At 33.1% G+C, this 22,732-nt stretch overlaps 1 pseudogene; it reads right to left on the reverse strand.

Moving 5' to 3' along the window:
- Nucleotides 1-18,116: 18,116 nt before the first annotated feature.
- Nucleotides 18,117-18,213, reverse strand: LOC122116433 (annotated as a pseudogene).
- Nucleotides 18,214-22,732: the final 4,519 nt, after the last annotated feature.

Genomic DNA, 22,732 nt, shown 5'->3' on the forward strand with positions numbered 1-22,732 from the left:
TTGGGTGGCGACGCAAGGGGAGGATGGGAATGGATGGATCCGGGAAACAAAGTGGGAGGCTACAACGCTTCAGAAGAAATGTACTCCTTATCTTGCCCAGGTAATTTTAACCCCTCTGTACAATATTTTCACAAGAAAAAAATAATAAATTTAAAAAAAGAAAACAAAACCGGAAGATGACATGATCTTGTATTTAATGGACTCCATGGACTCCATTCCCAAGTTACTTGAGCTGATCAGAAACTTTGGCCAACTAGCAGAATATAATTTTGTCTCAATAAAACCAACAAAGAAAGGAATAAATAATAAACAAGAAAGGAATACACAGTTGGAAATTGGGGCTAATTTTGTCATTATGTTTTGAGAAGTCAAGTTCCCTATACAAATGCAACTCATATATAATGCTCAGTTGTGTTTTAAATTTTGTCTTAATTACAGAATATTTCTAGATGAAAAAGAGCTCATGATTCCCAACCAAATATTGTAAAAAGTAAGCATCATTCTGTTAGATTCCAAAGAAATGATGAAGGATTAAAAAGTTTAAGCCTGGATAAATAGGAAAGTTCATTTAATGTAGGACTTTGTAGACCTAGCTAAATTAGAATTTAGATTTAAAATAGATATTTTTTGTTTGTAATTTAATATTCTATAGGATACTACAAAATTCTTTTCAAGTGAAAGATTTAGTTTACAAATTCACAAATGATTCTGGCATTCTAATTGACTAGAGTAGTCTTTCAAGTGAGGTATAATTAGAACTTAGTTAATAGATAATCTCAACCGTTCATCTGTAAAATGATAATGTGAAAAATCTAGACAAATTGCCAACAAATTGATGATATTAATTTATAAATATAGAAAAAGAGCAATCTTTTGAGACTTTGGTGTAACATGGTATGAGGAGAGTAATTGTGTGACATCTTTTTTTCTACCTATACATAACACAGGAAGAAATTTCCTTAGTTATGTACCTCTGTACACAATGAGAAAAATGCTGGGTTAGAGGTTTGTTTTTATTTTGTTTTTGTTGTTTGGTTTGTCCTAGGACTTAACCTCTGGGTTTGGGCACTGTCCCTGAACCTGATTATGCTCAAGGCTACTGCTCTACCACTTGAACTTCAGTGCCACTTGGATCTGGCTTTTCCTTATGAGTTTATTGGAGATAAGAATCCAAGGAACTTTTCTGCCTGGGTGAGCTTTCAACCATAATCTTAAAATCTTAATATTAAGATATACAGATCTCCTGAGTATCTATGATAGATAATATATATATGTAATAAAAAACATAAAATAAAAATAAAAATAAATATTATTTGCAAGTGTTCTGATCTCAAGAATACCACTGCAGGGAAAATGATGTAGCAAAGTGTAGTGTAGTATTCTTTCCACAATAGGAAGTACATCACATTAGCAGAAGTGTAGTATATATTCACAATAGTGATAAACTAGTCATGAATTTAGGGAATTTTAAGTTGCACCTTACAAGTTGGAAACGGTTGGGCTAGGATGATTTTACAGCATAAAAACTTGGGATTGATTGTCATAGAAATAATAGCTTAATCTGATGAACAAACGTTTACTCTTACGGAATTATTTATTGGAAGTGGCGCTGTAGCTCAAGTGGTAGGGCACTCACCTTGAGCTGCAGAGCGCAGGGACAGCGCCCAAGCCAAGAGTTCAAGCCCCACGACTGACCAAAAAAAAAAAAAAAGGAATTATTATAGATACTTCATAGTTTTATCATCTACAAGAACGTGTCTATTTTTTGTGTTGACTTTTAAGTGTGTAATGCCTCATTGAAAAATGCATCTATTGCAGAATTAAATAAAATGCAAAGAGGTACTATTTTGAATGTCTCTGGTATGGCATTTTCAGAATTTGAAAATGAGTAGTTAGTAGTCATAGGAATGTTGAGGAACAGATATATTCTGTCCTCTTAACAATTAGTCAGTTTTCAAAGTTAGGAGTTTCCACAGATGTGAACTGTTTTCTGTTTTAGTATGAGACAATACTAAAATAATGTTTTTTCCAAAGAATGGCAAGTATATTCTGAAAATATTGTATAGTTTGATAACAGTTGATGTCCCTCTGATAAAGAAAGAGCTAATTCAAATTAGCAGCCAAAAGGTTCATTTTTTTAAAAGGTAATATACATAGAATAATATTTGCTATACAAATACAGTGAAAATATATTTTATGTAGCTATTTTTTAACTTAATTTTAATGTCAAGGTGATATATAGAAGGGATTACAGTAACTGTAAGATATTGAATACATGACATGTCAAAATTTTTACCCCCTCCCTCATTTTTCTCACACTTTTCTTCACCCCAATACCCCTCACAAGTTGTAATGTAAATTTTCAACATGTTGTCCTGTGAGTATTGCTATTGCATTGGTTTGCTTTTGTCCTTTCTCTCGACATTTTATTGTTATTCTTCCCTTGCCAAATGAAGATAAATATATATACAATATACAGAATACTGAAATAAAATACAATACTGGACATACCAAAGGAGAAAACACAAAAGAAAAAAAGAAATCACATCGTACCTTAAAAACAACAACCATAAAGAAAAACCGCTCTTTCCATATCTAGCAGTTTATTTTGCTCAGCATCATTTTATATGGTCATTTATACATAGCTATGGAGCCATTCTGCTCATCTGCTAGGACTATCTTAGATATTTAATAGTTATTACAAATGAGGGAAACCATGGAATCTGTTTCTTTGTGTCTTGCTTATTTTTCTTAGTAGGATTTTTCCAAGTCTTTCCATTTCCTTATGAATTGGAAGCATAGACTTACTCTGTACATATATAAACCACATTTTGTCAATTCGTTCATTTACTGAGTGGCATATTGCTTTAAAACATGATTGCATGTAAGTATCACTTAAGACCATTAAAAAATGTCAGATGCAAATTGTCATGTCAAAAACGAGCTTTACAATGTCGGTGGAGGGGAGCGGGGGGAAGGATTGGGTGGGGGAGAGGGGGGAGGCTGGGAAGGGAGGTGAAGGGTAAACAAAGGAGGAGGCTGCAATGCTGGGTAAGAAATGTACGCATTATCCTGCCCATGTAATTGTAGCCCCTCTGTACATTATGTTCACAAATAAAATTTAAGAAATGACAGATACCACCTCACTAGATATTCTAATATCATGATTTCTAAGTAAGATAGTATTTTATGGTGGTACAAGTGTTGAGATATAGGATGAGTCTAAGGTATATATTGCACTGAATTAGACAGGAAGATATACAATATCATGTAGGATAAAAATGGTAGTGACAAAATATTTCCCTTGAGAAAGATATAGGAGGCTGCCAGAAGTATGAAGTAGTTCAGATAATTTTGAAGAACTTAGAAATTCAAGCTCAATTATGTCTCTTTAAATAATAGTTATGTAAGTGGAAGGGCAAAAGAAGGGTAAGAGAAGAAAATAACTGAGAGTAGATCATTGTCCCAAGTTAAAGTATAAAAAGACATAATCTATAACTTCTAAGTTAAAGTGAGACCAATATAATACGTCCCACTTAATTTAGGTACATGCAAAATATTTACTTGGCTTTTCCCTACTTATATGCTCCAAAATAAATGAACAGTTATAAGAAAAGTTATGTGATTGCCATTGCTTCAACTTGAACACTAACTGTGCTCAGCCCTATTTTCTCACTTTGCACTTGGAAAACAGTCCCTAAGTTGATGATGTTGTGGCTGATTAGAGTCAGAGTTAGGGGCTTCTACTTGTACAATTATCCCATAATAGGTTAAAGCAGTTTCCCCCCAAGATATCCAACTACATTGTCTGAATCTGTACTTTGAACACACCCTCACACCTGAGCACATTATTTGAAATTATATTTCAGCTTTTCTTGGCACATTCTACTTTGTACCTTTGTCTTCTTTGCACATTCCTTTTCAGTTCATAGTTGCTCTATTTCCATTTCATCAGTACAAATTGCTAAGAACATTGTTCAACTACCACTTCTTGTTTGTACACGCCCAGTCTATGAATGAAGGTACTTTGTCCATGTTAAGCAATAGGGTAATACTCACTCTCTGAGGAGAAAAGTTCCACAATATAACTCTATGCCCATATTAAAGGATGTAGAATTTAAAGCATTTTGAGACAAACAGTGATATTAGAATTGAAAGGCTTCTTAGGGACATTTTCCTGGAGTTCATTAGTTTACCCAGGAGAAATATATATATATCCACAAAATTTGGAGCTATTTAGTAAGTATCCGAATTAACATTAGATCCTAGATGTTGTGTTAATACAAGTCACGATTGTATTATTGTTAAATCAGAATCCTTCACTACTTGACAATGTGTATGAGAAAATGAAAGAAAGGCATTAAAACAAAATGTCTTATCTTTTTAAGACTTTAATCCTAGGGGTGAGAGTAATGTCTGAACTTTTCCATTCAATAAAAGCTTGAAGTTTATAAGAACATTTTCCTACATATAAGAATTATTGTCAGTTTGGTTGACAGGGTTATTTCAGCATGGAGATTTACCTAACAAGAATTAGATTTCAATAGTGTATATGGCAGTTATGATGTGTCAATGGCTATTGAGGCATTTTCTATTCTAAAGAGGAATAAATTCCTGGAGTCTTCCGTCACATCAGTAAAGCTGTATATTCAACCTAATACTTGGTGTTACTTGTCCTACATTTATAATGAGTAGGCTGATAAGATATCCAAATATATCTAAATATATTTCAATAAAATCCCACAGATATGGGTAGATGGGTCACTAATTGGTACTGTAGGACAAATTAGGCCTGTCTGTTCAAGCTAAAATCCCCTGGCTAAATAAAGTTTTCAAAAATATTCACACAATACCAATGAGTAAAGTTCATGACAGTTATATCTGTATAATATTTCTAAAGTCAGGATTAAAGCATTTATACCCAACATTTAGAATCAACATGATCTGTTGAATTAATGGATCCAGAATTTATGTCTTCACATTCATATCTCAACATTTTACCAATATGACTTTCACCAAAACACTATTTTTATTGAACTTGTCTATGTCCTTTTACTTTCCAAATCCAAACAGTAGATTTCCTTCAATATCTTTTTGAAAATTCTTTCCTTCCTTTTCTTCTGTAAATCTGTGTTTATTACTTTTTTGTTTCCTTATTTATCTAGTGCCTCCATCTTCTCCACACTGGTACTCACATTGTTCACACTTTAGTCAGAACTTTCCTTTTACTCTTCCCTTTAATAATGTCCCTGATTTCATTATTATTTTTCCTATTTATGTTCATGGATATTTTGATGATGTTCAAACAGACTTGCATCTGTTTAACATAAACCTTAGAACTAGCAGAGAGTTTTTTCCTCTAAATCCATCTTTTCCACCTGTAGTCCTTATCACCAAGAATGTAACTAACACAGTTAGGAGACAGAGATGTGGAAACACTTTAGATTTCCTCTTACCCTACCTCCATCCATTAGATAAGATGAATGATCAAGATTTTCTCAGTTTCTGTCACTAATGTAATTTCTATGTACTCCTTTTTTATGCCCCTGACACAAGCCTATTGCAAACACCCATCACCAGTCACTCAGTCCTAAAACAACTGTTTACAAAGTATGCATTTCTCCCCATAGTCTTTTCATATTGGTCCTCTCCATCACCCAATGACTCTCCTTGTAAATACACAGAGTGAAGAACTCAGACAAAAATTCTAGTATCATTATTTACTCACAACATTGACTGGTGATCTTACATTTCTCATCTGGAAATGGATGTAATCTACCAGAAATATTGAAGAATATATTTGTTGAATTCTAGAGCAAGGAAAAAGAAAAGTGAAGAGTCCTTACATTTTCTAACTTAGCTTTCAAATAAGGAAAGAGTCAAATTCAGTTTGTTGGTATAAAGTCAGAAATAGTTTCATGCTGAAATAAAAATAAATTTTAAATCCTGGCTCTAGAGCCTGTGTCCTTTTATGGTACCTGCAGATATATAAGTAGTATTATGTAAATTGTGTCATGTATTTACAGCTGTAATGAAGAACATACTCTTAATATATCATTGTAAAACATTGGTTATTGAATGGTATCCATATGAGAATGTTCTTTGAACTAATCACACAAAGTTGGAACCTACATCTTAGTCCATCAAAATGTGGAAATAAACGATTTTATTTATAAGAAAATAATACCACCAAGAAAGGTGAGTATACATTAGAAAGACTGCTGGAAAAACATTAGGGTTTTTACTGACTCTACTTGCTTATTTGATTGTATTTCCTGATATTCAAACTCTCCTCTTGTTATTCTGTTTTTGTTTTTTATTTTGGTTCGTCATGGGGCCTGGACTCTGGGCCTGGCACTGTTCCTCAGCTCTTCAGCTCAATGCACTCTACCCCTTGAGCCACAGTGCCACTTCTTTCTTTTTCTGCTTATGTGGTGGTGAGGAATCAAACCCAGAGCCTCATTTACGCAAGGCCAGCACTCTGCCACTGAGCCAAATTCCCAGCCCTCCTCCTTTTATTCTTATTGTATGTAGTCCAACGCTGTTTATAACTATGCATTCAATGTGGGAAATCCAACTTCAAAGATGTTTAAGTTTTTTTTTCCTTTTCAATCACAACATCGTCATTATCAGGCTACACTCTGGTCATCATCCTCTCCATCAAAATTATTATTAGCATTATAAGTGCTAATTATTGAACGTCAGATATGTGTGTATTATTTTATTATTATTTGTCTTTTGATTAATAATTTTAATGTTACCACTGTGCATGCCTCCATATTGAAATTTTGAACAAATAAACAAAAAACTAAACCATATCAGATAGCTTGACTACGTGCTTATAACAAATTATGGAATAGATTTTTTTGAAGCATTGCACATTCTTAATCAGTATGAATTAACTTCCTCATCCCCTAACTACAATCAAATATTTAAGAATTTGGGCAGAACCTTTTCAAGTAATATACTGTAAATGTTACTACAATATCATGTGTATATCAAAAATTCTCTTGAAAGTAATAAACTCTACTTTCTATTAAAATATTAGCTTTTTTATTGTAGGAAACTTTTAGAAAAATAGACTGTATATCTTTCAAATGAAAAAAGTCAAAAATAGTAGCATAAATATTTTAGAGGGAGTCTGGCTTCTCTCTCTCTCCCTCTCTCTCTGTATATATATATCTGTCTTCTATATATATGTGTTATGTATACAATAGTACATTTTTAGAGATTATTTTTCCTCAGAAATATATACATATATAAAAATGTATGTGTAGAATGATATACATTATAGTGAAACAAGCATCTTAAAATATAATTAAAATTAAAAAAAAAAAAACTTCATGAAACCAAGTGCCTGTAACTGACCCTTATAATAGGAGCTATTCAGGGTGCTGAGATCTTAGAATTGTTTTCTAAACTAGCCCAGACAGAAAAGTACTTGTTAGATTCTTATCTCCAATGAACCATTAAAAACAACACCCACAACAACAAAATTTATCACATTAATTTCACAAAGGCCTCTTTTAACTACTGTGAACATTTCTTAGAAACATGAATACATACCCCTGGAAAATGTTAAGTAAAAAGTCCAGAATATTTACGTCTATGTTAAAGACATGACTATTTAGATTGTTTAAGATATTTAGGTAATGATTAGAAGTTAAGAATAATGATAGATAGGTAATATATTGGGACTGTTTTTTTCATTCTATTTTACAATAGCAATAAAATGATATTTATAATCATTATATAAAATTACTCTTGCTTGGTATTTGAATTATCATAAGTGATAAATATTTTTAAATGATTTCCAAAGCAAAGGAATATCAATTCTTTTGTAATTTCAAAAAGATTAAGAAAATGATTTCAAAGCTGGTTCACCCTAAGTCTATATTTGTTTTCTTGTTCTAGATTTCATATGTTAGTAGAAATTAAAATTCCAAAAATTTAGTGGACATTGGCATTCAGGAACATCTACACATACACTAATATTGGAGTCCCTTAAGTGGAATTGTTTTATTTCATTTGTTGCTCACAAATAAATCAAGATTATTTTGTATTTTGTTCTTTTCACTGCTTTTGGCTCTTATCTTGAGAATATGTTTTTCCTAGCAAAGTAGAGATAAGCAATTGGATTAAGTAAGTAACATATGACTTTCATAAAATGCAGATGCATAGATTTGGGTCTTCTGTCATTTGCTAAAACTTCCTTACAGAAAAGTTTCTCAATTACTTAGAAGATTTTCCCCTTCCCCTCCACAAGTTATACTGACATCAAATACAGTGAAAGCAGGGGTTATACTGTGGAGGAGGGAGGAACAAAGAAATAATCTTATAAATGTGTTAGAAACAATCGCATGAGAGAAAAAATAACATTTGAATACATATTTTAGGGTTCATTTCCCTAACATCACCTTATCTGACCTTTTCTGCTTGACTCAGACATATACTAGATATTGCAAATAAGGGAAAGCATCGGGGAAAAAATAAGGCTACAGGTGGTCCCATTGCAACAATGAGATGTACAAGTCATTATGTCAAAAAGGAATTTACAACTTTGGTGGGGGGATAGCGGGGAGGATTGTGTGGGGAGGGGGGGAGGGAGGGAAGGGACGGGAAGGGGAAACAAAGGAGGAGGCTACAATGCTTGATAAATGTACTCATTATCTTGTCCATGGAATTGTAACCCCTCTGTACATTATTTTCACAATAAAAAAATAAAAATAATAAAAATATTACTTAGAAGTGATGCATAATTCCTAGGTAGTCCAGTTATCACATATACTTTTGGATTGAGTTATCTCTGTATAAACTCAAACGGACAAAATACCCTCAAAATAAACAGAAATCACATCTTTGTTTTAAATGCAGTAGTTTACAAAGAGTTTTTCGCCAACACCAAAAACATCTTTTAAGCTATTCTGCATTTTGTGTGAAGAAGTATTAACAATAGTTTTTTTTCCTGACATGCAATTCACTTACAATATATTATCTCTTTTTATTATATACATTTTAGTGCTTTGGAAGTAAATTGTACCTTCATAGGTTTTCAAAGCCTAATTTTCACAAACTTGCATCTTCAAATAGAAATGCTATAAATTTTAGAACAGACATTAAAATAGATGTAAAATTCAGTTACAGGAATTTGTCCAGCATACATCCTCTATAGTATGTCTTTACAAAATTTGTTTTTGGGGATTATTTCCAGGGTCTCACGCATACTATTGAATTTCACTGTCAATAAACTACATTCTCTGTCCAAAAAAGTTTTTTACTTCTGTTTAATACATTCATAGAAGTGTAATGCCTGGATCCTATACAATTCTCTTTCACCTTTTGAAGACTTCAAAACTTGTTTGCTAAAATGATTGCAGTATTATACAAATTGATCACTATGAGAAATATATCAATTTCTTCACAAATGCATTACTATATTTTGCATCCTCTTTTTATATTATGGTCATACTAGTGAGTTTTCATTTTATTATTTCTTACACACCAAAGAGTAGCTTATTTCATATGCTCCTCCTATTGACTATTAATTAAACATGTTATTTAAAGAAATATCATATTCAGGAAAAAATTTATATAGAATTAGAAGATATAAAAATACTTAAGTTTCAGAATCATTGTAGCATTAACAAATATGTGCCCTCTATCTGTTGGATATGGTTTCATTTCTGTTTTAGTGGCCTTTGAATTATGAAAGGTTATCACTTGATATAATCAAGTTCTTGCTTTTCTTTAGCAACTAATGTTTTCCATGTCAAATTTTTAGAAACCTTACTGATCCAATGTCATGAATTTTTACATTTATGTTTTATAGGTTTTTACATCTAACATTTAGTTTGATAATCATTCTTTATAAGGATTGAGGTAGGCCAAGTGCCGGTGGCTCACGCCTGTACTCCTAGCTACTCAGGAGGCTGAGATCTGAGGATCGTGGTTTAAAGCCAGCCCTGGCTGGAAAGTCCATGAGATTCTTATCTCCAATAAACCACTAGAAAACCGGAAGTTTTGCTGTTGCTCAAAGCGGTAGAGTGCTCACCTTGAGCTGAAGAGCACACGGACAGCACCCATGCCCAGAGTTCAAACCCCATGACCGGGATACAAACAAACAAACAAAGGATTGAGGTAGTAGTCTAAGATCATTCTTTAAATCTAGAGAGGCAATAGTGCCAATACAACCATTTAAGATTCTGTTTTTATTTCATAAAGTCATAGCATCCTTTTCAAAATCTGTGGACCATAAAACTAAGAATTTATTTTTGACAAATCTGTTACCTTCTTCTATGTGTCTGTTCTTATAGTAGAACTATGTTATCTTCACTAAACATGGTAATATGATTCAAAGCTAGTATGAAGGCTCAAGCTACACCATTTTACAAGATTTCTCTGACTGACTTGTATTCCTTGAATTTACATACAAAGATTATTGAGCTGGTGAACCAATATTCTACAGAGATATCTAGATGTTTGATAGTCACTCATATTTCCCAACTTGTGAAAACACAAACCCCTGATATTATGTATAGAAAAATGTCTTTAGAGATTGCTCAAAGCAACTAAAATTAATTTAGGAATGAGTTAAGATTTAGATAACATTATAGCATAATAAAGTTGAATGATAACTACTTGAGCTGTACTGCAGAAGGGGGGGGGGGGGGAAGAATGGTGGACCACATAGGAGCTGTATGTCATTGGTATTGTTTCAAAAACAGAAAGACTTCAGAGAAGAGAAGGAGAAAAATAAACTGTCCTGAATCTAGTTTGTTTTTAATCCACCTGATAGTTTGGACTGAAAGTCCAATAACATGGGAAAAATAAAATAGAAAATAAAGCATTGTATATAGCTGTTACAATGTAAAAAATTTTCAATAGGAATATAATTAATTTTAAAAGAAATAAGAGAAAGAATATCAATAACAATTGCTAAAGTGGATAGAAGATGGATCACATTTTATCATATATAATTTTGAAAAAGCATACTAGCAATGAAAATTTAAAAGTCATAACTTAAATACAATTTGTATTACAACTAGACAGTATAGTTCAGTGGTAAAACATTGGCCTAACATATGTGAAGCAATTGTGTGATCTCCCAAGCATTACAAAGTACACACAGAAAAAACCCACATAAACACACACACACACACACCACATGCACATATTTGGAATATTGTTATTATCATATTAAACAGAGGAAATTATCACAAACAATAAAAGTACTTTAATATATAAAATCATAATATTGCTCATACTATTTAAAAGTTTAGTAGAAATAAAATATTCATAAGATAATTGGATTCTTATAGATTAAGTAAATTGAAAATTAAGATATAAAAGACATGTGAAATTTTCAAACAAGTTTTAAATAATAAACATTTTGAAACATGTATCCTTTTATTTTGACAAATGATTGATGTTACTGGTGTTTTAACTCAAGATTTAGAATATGATAACCAGGTGCTCTATATCTTGCTAGGGATGGCTATATCTCTAATCATTTCACTCTGGAAATTTTATGATAAGTTCTCATAGTTTCCCAGTCTCTCCTGAATTACAAACCTTATGTACACTTCCCACCATAGTTAAAAAATGGAAACCACAAATCACTATGCCAAGCTCAAACAGTTTTTTTTTTTTAATTCAAGTATAAATATTTCCAAAAAGTGACCATGTAATGAAGCCTTTTTAATAAAGTATGTGATTCTTGGAAATACAGTATTTGTTACCTGGACAAATATGTTTAGAACTATAAGAAAATAAATATATTTAAATTCACCAACCATATAAAATTTAAGAAAATAATTTTTAAATATTCACATGTTAACTATTTTGAAAGCAAAATATATGCCTGAATAATTTACATGTGTTAAAATTATGCAAAACTAAATTAACTAATCCTACAACTCTGAAAAAAGAATTGGCCTAAAGAAACGAAAATAATTAAGTTCAAAATTTGAAATTTAGAAAATTAAGTGAAGTAACTTAAGTAACTGTAAGCCCTCTGTATATCAGTTTTATAATAAAAAATGCATTAACAAAGAAAGAAAAGTACCCATTGGACAATAGCGACAGGAAAAGTATCAGTAGTTTTTTTTTGAGTGTGCAAAAAAATCAATGGAAAAGATAACAACGTTCTTTCCATAATAAATGTACTCATTACCTTATTTATGTAACTGTATCCCCTCTGTACATTACCTTTACAATAAAATTAAATTGAAATTAAAAATAAACTAAATAATATACCAATTAAGAATTCGTAGAGAGTTAGGAAGGTGACTCAGTGGTAGAGCTCTTGCCTTGCATGCTTGAGGCCCTGAGTTCGTTTCCTCAGCATCACATAAACAGAAAAAAAAAGCCGGAAATTGCACTGTGGCTCAAGTGGTGGAGTGCTAGCTTTGAACTAGCCTTGAGGAACAGTGCCCAGGCCCAGAGTTCAGGTCCCCCCAGACCCCCCACCAAAAAAAAAAAAAACAGAATTACTAGAAACCATTGGTTAAAAACTTTTAAAAAACTGGCCTAAGTACCCAAGTAATATAATTTGATGATACTATTTAAATAGTTCAAATTCAGCAGAGAAGCCAAAAGTTTAAAAACTGTTACAAAGTAAAGTAATAAATCAGAATATTTACTACTAATAATAATCATAAGATGAATTTATAGTGGTAGTCAAATATGTAAGAAATGAGGCAATTTGCCATTCGTTTGCACTGAATAAGTGAGAAAGAATTTTCTAGGTCTTTTTAAATATATAATAACTTTAATGAAGAAACTATTCATCATATGATAATTAGATGAAGCTGATATTAGAGTAAAGAGCAGATTGTACTAAGTTTTTGGATGTTTAAGTATATACTTATTTTGGTTGTGGGAAATTGTGTTCATCTTGGGGTATTGTTTTTGTTAGACTGGTGTCATATCAGTGATTAATTTTAGGATAGGGGTTCCCTTTCCACAAGAACATGAACCTGATCTGTCTTTTTAGCCTCCCCATTATCAATGGCATAAGAGTTGCACACCAACTTGCCTAGATTCCTACCTTGGCTGGCCTGGATTCTGCAGTCCTTCCAACCTCAACCTATAGATAGTGCAGGAGGGTGGAAATGATCCAATGCACCCAGCTACAGATTGAGAAAAATTTCTACTAATCTTTTGGCATGGGTTCTGTTCTCAAGTTTCCTCAGTAGTTAAGAGTTCAGATGGGAGCCCCTGGTGCCAAGCAGTAAGAGTATTTCTTAAAGCAACTAGACATATATATGACTTAGGCATGTGAACACCTCAGGACAAGAATAAAAGAGCAGTGAAGCGTAGAGGACAGGCCTAATTTTAACTAGCTACTTGGAGGCTGAATAAGCTTAGCTAGCTACTCTGGAGGCTGAGATATGAAGACCACTATTCAAAGCCAGTCCAATCATGAAAATACATGCGATTATCACTGAAAAACCAGAAGTAGAACAATGGCTCAAGTGGTAAACCTCTATCCTTGGTCACAGAAGCTTAAGCATGATGAATGAATGAATGAGCACTTGCACATGGGCATGTGTGTAAACACATGCATGTGTACACACACATACACACACACACACACACACATGAGTATTTCAATGCGAAGTTCTTTTTTTACCTTGCTGTACTCTATTTCCCTGTATTAGTTTACAAATTAACAAAATCAACTAAGCACCTATTTATATACAACTCATCGTGTTTCTCTAAACTCAACTATCTTTTTGGAAGCATGCTTTTATTTGACCCAAATGTAAACTATTCAGGAATTTGATTCTTCTCCCTCAATTCTGTAGAATTAGATGATTGTTTAGCTCCCTCCAAGCAATATAATTTTGTGAAATCCTGCATCAAGCAACATGTTTCTTTCACTAGAAGGGAAGCTTCTGTCAAACAATTAATAATAAGTTTTTCTTCTCCTTGCTAGTATCTGTAGTTTTATTATCTTCATATATTTCATGGGCTGTCTGTGTATAACAAAGACTGCTGTAAAAATAAAAAGACTCTTCACAGCACTTATCATTTATATACCATCCATAGGTATGAAGGTGTTTAAATATTACTGAAATTGCTTTGGAACAAATCATGTTCACATTGACTATCGTGAAAAATAAGAATTGGTTTCTCAGCACTTTAGGTAAGAACTTTTTTGAAAGAAACAAAAGGAAAAGTAGGAACAACTCAACACATATATTCAAATGAAACAAAACAACCCAAGAAAACAAATTAATTCAGTACTCATGAACTTGCAGGAAATGCAAAGATTTTAAAAAAAAAAAAACATCAGCTATGACAAGCTTATGAAAATCCTGACTACATGGGAGTCTACTCTTGTGAGGATAGATGTTAAAGCCCAGACTGGACAGAAATATCTGTACACAATGCCATGTACCTGTTATTCTAAATTCCAGGAAGAATAATATAACATGGACTGAGCCCAAGGTCATACACAAGTATCTGAAAAATAATCAGGATGATTTAGGGCTGGGGACATACAAAGTGGTAAGAACACCCATTTAGGGGACACTACACACTCAATTCAAACTCTAATATTTGGGTATTATGTAAAAAGCTATGATTTTAAATAATTGGAATAATTGAAAGATTTGAGTATTTGAGTGGAAAAATGCATGAGAGAGATAGAATGAACCCATGGTGCGATACTTTCAACTTAAGTGAAAATGTTTTATGGTACTTCAGACAAAACAGAGTTACCTTGCAAATGAGCATGGTTGTACATTTGGGTGATGGAAATACTTTACTTACACAGGTGTAAATTAAATAGATTTTTTTAGGTAGATTGTACTTCTTGAACTAAGAGCCTGGATGATGTCCCTGAGATTTTTCTCTCAAGACTACCACTCTACTACTTTGAGCCACAGTTCCAATTCTGATTTTCTGTTGGTTGTTTGGTGATAAGAGGATACTAGACATTCTTGCCCAGGATGGCTTCAAACCATGATTGTCAGATCACAGCCTCCCGAGTAACCAGGATGCCAGGCATGAGCTGTCTATAGTTTTCATAATTTAGTAAATTGTACAGTTACTGAAGTTGTACATTATCATTATAACCTGTGTAATATATGTGTGTATGTATATATCAATGCATACGGATAGAAATATTTTAACATATTTTTGTATCTACAGTAGATTTATGAAATTATCCATTATAAAATAAAATGGAAACAAAAGTTAATAAGGATCAAAACAAAGGAAATTATCACATGTTTCTTGATGTTTAATGGAATATGAATTGCGAGAATCAGTTTGGGAAAACCATCTCTACGCTAACAAAATGGATAAGAGGTATTAATTCCAATCCATCTATTAGCCCATATTGTGCAACCTCACACATGAGTGTCAAAATCAAACAACACTTTTTGCCTTTGCTTTTAACTCACCTGTTATAATTTACGGGTTAGATGAAGTAATCAAATAAAGATTAAAATAATGTTATGTGAGGCTATGAATTAGAGCTGAAAATGATTTTAAACATCATAATAGCTAATTAACTTGCATATTTCTTACTTTTACTTTGTCATGTCCCTCATTCCCATATTAGGAAAGTATATAGAAGGTTCTCACTGAATTATATGTACAATTATGAAAAAAGAGTATTGAAAGAATATGGGCACAATGTGGTTTTAGCTTATTGAGACCTGTAGGGAGAAGTGTGTTTTTGAGGACTTGCAATACATTGTGATGAAGATGAAAGGAGGGATGTGCTTATTCTGGAAAACTGGCTAGGGGATTGCTCCCATAAAGGTAGTGATGAATTCTTCCAAAAGGTTACAGTAAAATCACTTTCACAAGCATGTTCACTGCTGCACAATTCACCGTAGCCAAGTTACGGAAACAGCCCAGATGCCCTTTGGCGGAGTGATGGTTGGAGAAAGTGTGGCTCATATACAAAATTGGATTGCACCTATCCATTTTTAAGACTGTTACATTATTTGCAAAGAAATGGATAGATCTAAAAATTTATTAAGTGAACAAAGTCAGAGCCAGACACACAAAGGACCCATGTTCTGTCTCATATTTGGAAGCTAGAAATTTATACAAGTTTACACAAAAATATTAACCAAACCATGCGATTTGCAAAGGAGTATTTCAAAGGTGTAATTTCTTATAAAATTGAACTTTACTCCAACAAAATTAATAGCAGGAAACTATCATTTGGACGATGTGAGTGGAAGTCAAAAGGAAGGAATAGAGAGAGTTATGGAGGAAGAGAGTGAAGGTATAATATTCAATGCAACTGTATAAAACTAGAAAAAATTAAAGTGGAAGTGGCGCTGTAGCTCAAGAAGTGGCACTGTAGCTCAAGTGGTAGAGCGCTCGCCTTGAGTTGAAGAGCTGAGGGACAAGGCCTAGGCCCAGAGTTCAAGCCCCACGACTGACAAAAAAAAAAAAAAAAAAATTAAAGTGGGATGAAGTTTGGAAGGGTGTGGAAAAGTTATATAAAGATCCATTATATTAAAAAACTGATTTGTTGAATGGAAATTCCCTTGTACAAGTATTTAAGATAAGAAAATTATAATTAAAAACAATGGAGACATCTGATCATAAATTCTATTTCCATCTCTTTTAAAAATAAAAATTATTTGTTCTATAATTTGATCAGAGGAATGGATTTTGTGGCTAGCAATATCATTGCACATCTGTCTCTCTCTTCCTCTTTCCTTCTCATGGTTCTCATAGGTAATATGATTACTCCATAATTATCCTAATTTATTTCGCTTTTATAATTTTTCACATCATTTCACTTTCTGCTCTGTCATTTCCCAATTCATTTACATATAAGGCATTATTTCCTATTTTCTCATTCCTAGAATAAGCTGCACATGAAGACACCACTGGTCCTCATTTTCAGTTTGTCCCTTTGAATACAGAGGAAAATCTTTCCTCTGCTCTCTACCAAATCTCTACTCTCCAGTTAGAATAATTTAGAATAGTAAAAATGAAAAAAGAGAAAATAAATAATAGTGAAAAAACAGATGCAGAAAATTCACCGGAATAACGATGAATATACACCTCTTCATCTAGAAGCCTACTGTGGACACTTAGACATTGTCCATGAGTTGGTGGCTCAAAGCAGATATTCATGGAATAACTGTGAAAGGCTGGATATCCTTGCACAGTACTTATACATGGAATAATACCAGAGTGGCTTCTTTATTTCATCATGATGCAGACACCAGTGGCCAAACTAATGGCCTCTTGACCCCCTTGCTGCTGGGTATAGATATAGCAAAGATACGCTGGATCTCCTTCTGTTGAACCATTATATCAAACCAGATCTGAAGCACAACTTAGAAGAAACTGCATTTGATATTACCAAAAAGATAAGTATGTATCACTACCTCTTTGAAGTTGTGGAAAGCTGTACAAATTGTTCTCTTAAGTCCTAATGTTTCCATTAAGTTTCTTAAATTTCAAAATTGCCAGTCCATCCCATGTGTCCATACAAAATATTTTCACAATAACAAGCAACAGCAATATTTTACTTTAGAAATTCATGGATTCCATGGTATTCTTCCAAGTGAATTGCCTGACTTTGATGTCAAAATATATTCGAGTTGTTTGTATACATCAATAATGATATCTATAGAGTTTGTGATTTTTTTAAATCAGAAATAATTTTAACTTATCTGTTGAAATGAGTAGTAGAGAAACTAAAGATATTTCTGGTGCTTGTCTGAAAAAAGTATATTTTAAAATATTTATATTCTGTTTGTATAATGTCCATAATCTATTTCTTTCTCTCCTAGATATAATACTTTGAATTCGACATTATATTATAATATATAGGTCCATTAATAAATGTGTTCTTTCAGATTGCGTTCCATATAGGAACAGTTTAAGATTCCTTTAATTCCTAGGTCCTTATAGAATTTTATTTCTTTGGGATAAAATGACAATGTTATCTTATTTCAAAAGTTTTATAAAGGTTATGCTATATAAAGGCCTTTCTAAAAAGGTGAAGATTGAATTCACTCATGTCAAACTAACTTTTATTTCTATGAATTATATGTATTATTACACTTGTATATTTGTAATCAACTTTTTCATAACTGTTTTTCATTTCTTGCATCTGAAGAATGAAAAATATGGAATACTTCACAAATTTTCATATCATCCTTGTGCAAAAGCCATGTTCATCTCTGTATTGTAATTCAGGTAGACATGCTGCTGAAGCATGTAGTATCTTGTAAATTTACGTAGTTAATGATGCAAACTTAAGATAGGCATATATCCTTGGTTGCCTATTTGCAACCAGGAAACCTATTGTTCCCAAATTTGCTATTCATCTTATTTCTGCAAAATTCTGTGTATGGTGGAAAAAACTTATATTGTTTGTTCAATTGCTCACATTTGCAATTTTTGGTCAATAACTATTTTAAGTCTTTTTCATTTGAAATTTGATCATACTTTGAAGCCTTCATAGCTAGGTCCAAAGGTGATGGATTTTCAAGTACTTATTTTTTAACTGATTTAGCTTTGTGGAGCTAATGGATTCAAAGTAAGCCTTGCTTAAGAGCTACTTCTAAACTTCTGCAGCTTAAAATTTCCCAAATGAGGTCTTACTGGCACAAATGTCTGCCTGACCCTTTACCCTTGCTCCATGTAAGAACAGACCTACCAGAATATCTTACCCTGACAGCATAGATTGTCTTATTGGAGCAAAACTAATCTTAGTTACAAAGGATCATAAAGTGATGAACAGTTCAGACAGAACTGTTCAGACTAAGCCAGGCGCTGATGGCTCATGCCTGTAATCCTATCTACTCAGGAGGCTCCAGGAGAAGTCCATATGTTTCTCCTTGTTATTAGGCCTTAAATTGGTAATGTTTTAATCACAGTGTTTCCTCTTGCCTCTAGGCTGTACATCTCCGAATGGTAAAGCTTTAAGTTTAATTCTACCAAACACTGAGGTAGAGGTAATGGAATAATATTTTAAAACAGTTGCCTTTGTTACCTTAACCACAAGAGAACAATGCAAAGCATTTTCTTATATTATATATACTTATATATTTTATATTTATGTGCTGATTTTATATTTCACACAGTGAATCTTACTGGAATTAATTTATAATTTGACAAATTAATTGATATTTATTACAATAAATAGATTGGAATATAAATAATCAGGATTAGAATATATATTAGAATATAAAAAGTATCAATGCAATGTTTTCAGTATAAACTTGTGATACCTTCTAATTGTTCTTGGTTTCTGAATTCACATGGTAAAAAAAACAATGTTGTTTTCTTTAATCTATAAGGGATTTTACTCTGCTGCTCTGTTTATTGTTTTAACTCGCTGGTCCCAAACTGTTTTTCTCCATATTTCTGAAGCATTCCTACTGATTATACTCAAATTTTGCTGATATGATGTCTAAAAGGTATTATTCTTCCACAGGATCCACGGGTCCTAGAATCCCAGGTCCCAGTTACCTGCATCATCAAATAACTAGGGCAAGAGATCTCACAGAGGCCCATGCAACATACCAACAGAAAGTAATTGAAGACCCATCTTAATTTCTCATTTCCTATATTTCAGGGGCCCAATTCCTTAAAATGCAGGAATTAGCAGTAAACACTTGGGAAATGCAAGGCAACTTAAAATGCAACATGAAATCACAAAATGTGAAAGTACAGTAATTCAAATTTTCTATTTTCAGATGACCATCCCATAGGAGTGAACAAGACCACAAATGTCACAAAATGATTTGTAATACCCATCTTCTAATCATTAATGAATGATTTCAGTCCAGCATCATCAGGCCAAAAAATAGTTCCTGGAAAGATAGATCCATAATTGATCTACCAATGCTAGGAATATTTGTCATACAGTTCAAATATAATTCAGAAAAAACATTGATTGAGAAGAACCTTATTGCTTCAAAACACTAGTACTTCAGTCAAACTTGGTTCTGTAGTGTAAAAAGGTTGTCATTCTCAAACCAATGATAACCTACATTTAATCTCCTGAAAGTATATTCCTTTTCAAATAAACTTTTTAAAAACACATTTGCCAAATAACACTTTACAAGTAGATGATATTTAGTGACGTTACTAGTTTTTCAAGTGTAGGGAGCAAGTTAAAATAGAGTTGATTTATTTACCCAGCACTAATGCCAAAGAGGTTCAACCATTCATTAAAGTGTAGAAATAGGACCCCTCACCATTTGTGTTTTTCAGTAGGTGCTTTCCAAAATTTGTTAAATAGATCAGCCTCCCATATTTCAAACCAAAACATTAGCTAATAAAGTAAATTTCATCACATAAAAAATACTTTTTAAAAAGTCATGAATAGTTGCCCTATCATATGGTGTTTTATGTTTTCCCTATCTGTCTAACATAGTAAGAAATATGACTTTAAGTCTTGAATATGGGTACTCATCAGAGATTTGACAAACATAAAATCTGTCTTCTTTCTCTATCATATTCCTCTACAGTAGTAAATTTTAGTTTTCTTCTTTTTCCAAAACTCATAGGTAGTAGAAAATATTATCCCATGTAAAATAAAATAATCACAAACCACTTTCCAAAGCCATGGGAATACATTCTCAGCCATTTTTAAACTTTCTTGTTGACTACAGATTAATCTTCCAAATGGAGGGGAATAAAATCAGGTCTAGGTGCTTCATATCTCCAGGCTTGCAAATTGTTACTTCAGATGAATGAATTATGGAAATTTAAGCTGACATCAGTTCAAGTATATGCAGAATTGAAACTCCATGGAATGTATATAAACCTTTCAAAGTAGGAGCAGACAGTTTAACAGAATGACTATCAGGAAGTTGAAACCAGAGAGGAATAATTGTAAAGACATAGAATGAATGAAAAATGGCACAAGAGTCAAGTACAGCTAGAATACTCAATGTACACATGTGAGAAAGGAAGTGGTAAATCGGAAATAAATCTTGTAGAAGGGGTTGGTTGAGAAGGATAGAAGGAGTGACTCTGATCCAGGAACATTGGACAATTAGATGGACATACTTAATTGAAACACACTAGCACAACCTTTTGTAATTCAGTGAAAAAATACAACAAAAAACACAAACACACAAAAAGCACAACCAAACAGCAATCTCTATAGAGTATGATGATGACTTCTCAAAATTTTAAATAGTTAATGAAGGACAATCTTGTGAAAAGCATACAAAGTTGTTTAAAGTGGGCAGTTTGGGGTAGAGGAGAATTTTTAACAGATTTAAATTGATTGTTTTAGGTTATAAATCACCTATATCTGCTGCAAATATTTTCTTCTGCATGTTCTCTTGGTCTGAACTGTATACTCCAATCCTGAGCCACACTTGATAGCTTGTAAAGATAGAATGGAAGAAACAAGATCAAGAACCCATTACTCCACCGGAGAGGAAACAGTCCTCTCTGTTTTCTCTCATTTCTATTGACTACTTTCATTCATAAGTTTATGTCAAGTGATTTGCATTATATATTTCCTTCTTTGTTCTGGCAAAGTAGTTGTTCAAAATAATTCAGTAAATATTATATTCCATTTTTTCTATCATGCTGTTTACTTATCCAAGCGAGTCCATTAAACTTTCCACTTGCATTTCGGTGCCACGGAAACCCAGCATCAATGTTAATGAGGACAATCTCTAATGTAAAACTTTGTCTCCAAAATACCAGTCCAAGAAGCTGTGATCACAAATATTTAGATATACTTTTTTCTTTTTTCTTTTACCTTGAAAGTCTTCTTGTGTCTAAAGTGCCCTCAAAAATCAGTACTCCACCAATTTTTGGTTCAATCACTTCTAACCTCAAAGATATATTTTGCTAACAATATGCTTAGAGGAAACCGAAGAATACTCCACTTTTATCTTCTCTCTTAAGATTCTCCTTAGATACCATATCAGGAATATTGAAGTTATTCTTTGCAAAATTATTTCAATAGATTATTTTTCTATCCGTCTTGCATTTACTCAAAAACTTGTATGGAGAAGAATAGAGTATAATCACCCATACCTTGGATGACAGTATCTGTTACAAAAGGACAATGCTCCTATATCTTATTTCTCTGTCCTCCTCTTAGCTCTTGCCTGATTTCCCACTTATCACAGATTCTTGGCTTCAAGCCTAGTGAAGGTGAAGGACTATAAGGGCCTCCCCCATTGCTACATTGTAGGGCTAGATCTCCAGCATGAGGTAATCATGAACGACGCACACAAGGAACACATGTTGGGAGAACAGACTTATGCATGTCTGGTTTATTTCTGCACAAGGGTTGGGATTTTATAGCCCCAGCTTTCCTAACCTCCGGAGTCCTTCCCAGCCAATTACTTAGCAGGGAGTTGATGATGGGCACTGCTTGGTGACAGGCACTGTTTGGTCCCCTTGGGGCATGTAGGGATCTTGGATAGCTCATGGCTGGCAAGCTAGGCGGACATGACTGTGGGTCACATCTCTATTAGCAGGAGGTGTGCTTCAACAGCTACTCTAGCTGACTCAACCAGATCTGACCGGCTCTACCCACAAATTTCCCCTTTTCTTTTAAAAGGACCGTCATTATGGTGACCCGTCTTTGGAGGCGTTTTTGCCGGGAGTGCAAGCATTTAATAATTCCTAGGAGAGAAAGCCCTACAAGTGCAAGGCCTCCCCAGATGACCAGAGAGGATGGCGAAAACCATTGTTGTAACTTTTTAAGCACTCTTCTAAAAAGGAGGCAGTGGGAATAAGTATGGTGGTTTGG

This window comes from Dipodomys spectabilis, unplaced genomic scaffold, assembly GCF_019054845.1.
Source record: "Dipodomys spectabilis isolate Male_0828 unplaced genomic scaffold, ASM1905484v1 ptg000133l, whole genome shotgun sequence".
Taxonomy (NCBI): Eukaryota; Metazoa; Chordata; class Mammalia; order Rodentia; family Heteromyidae; genus Dipodomys; species Dipodomys spectabilis.